Below are 668 nucleotides of genomic sequence, written 5' to 3'. Positions count from 1 at the left end.
CAAAGCACTGATTTCTGGTTTTGTGCCATTCTGTGCCACTGGGTCAGAACCGAGCCCCAACTGACCCTCCAGTAGGTTTTCAGAGGCCATGGATCACACGGGAGGAGACTGTCCATCCTTCTCCCTCGGAGCAGCTGGTGGATTCAAACCGAGTACCTCTGGGCTGGCAGTGTACTTTGTTATCACAGACGACGTGACCCTCAATCTCCACGACCCTCACTGTGGACCACTCTGAAAGGGATCACACTTGAAGGTCACTGACAAAACGGGGGTGTGAGAGCAAATGTGACGCAAAACTTGTTAGGTGACATCAGGTCGCTTGTGACTGACAGCGTCCCCTTGTCCAACAGCCCTAAACCCTGCTCTATCCAGTGCCAACTTTATTGTCTCTGACATACCTACCTCCATTACCCCAGTCACTGAATCAATCCACCTCATAGACGGTCTTCCCCTCCTGCGCTGTCCCTCCACCCTCCCAAGCATGATGCCCCCTCCAAGGACTGGTTCCTCTTTGTAACATGTGCAAAACTAGCAACCATTAAAACCCCCCAAAATCTGCCCCTGGATGCTGACCTGGTATGACTGCAGAACTTCTGGATTACAGGCCTTAGTCATCCTTCAAGACTGGAACTAACATTACCTCCCACGCCACAACTCTGAGCTAAACA

Source organism: Elephantulus edwardii, unplaced genomic scaffold (genome assembly GCF_000299155.1).
Source record: "Elephantulus edwardii isolate Elephantulus edwardi_28Jun2011 unplaced genomic scaffold, EleEdw1.0 scaffold00035, whole genome shotgun sequence".
In the NCBI taxonomy this organism is placed as follows: Eukaryota; Metazoa; Chordata; class Mammalia; order Macroscelidea; family Macroscelididae; genus Elephantulus; species Elephantulus edwardii.
The sequence above is the reverse complement of the archived record's forward strand: the minus strand, read 5'-3'. Positions refer to the sequence as shown.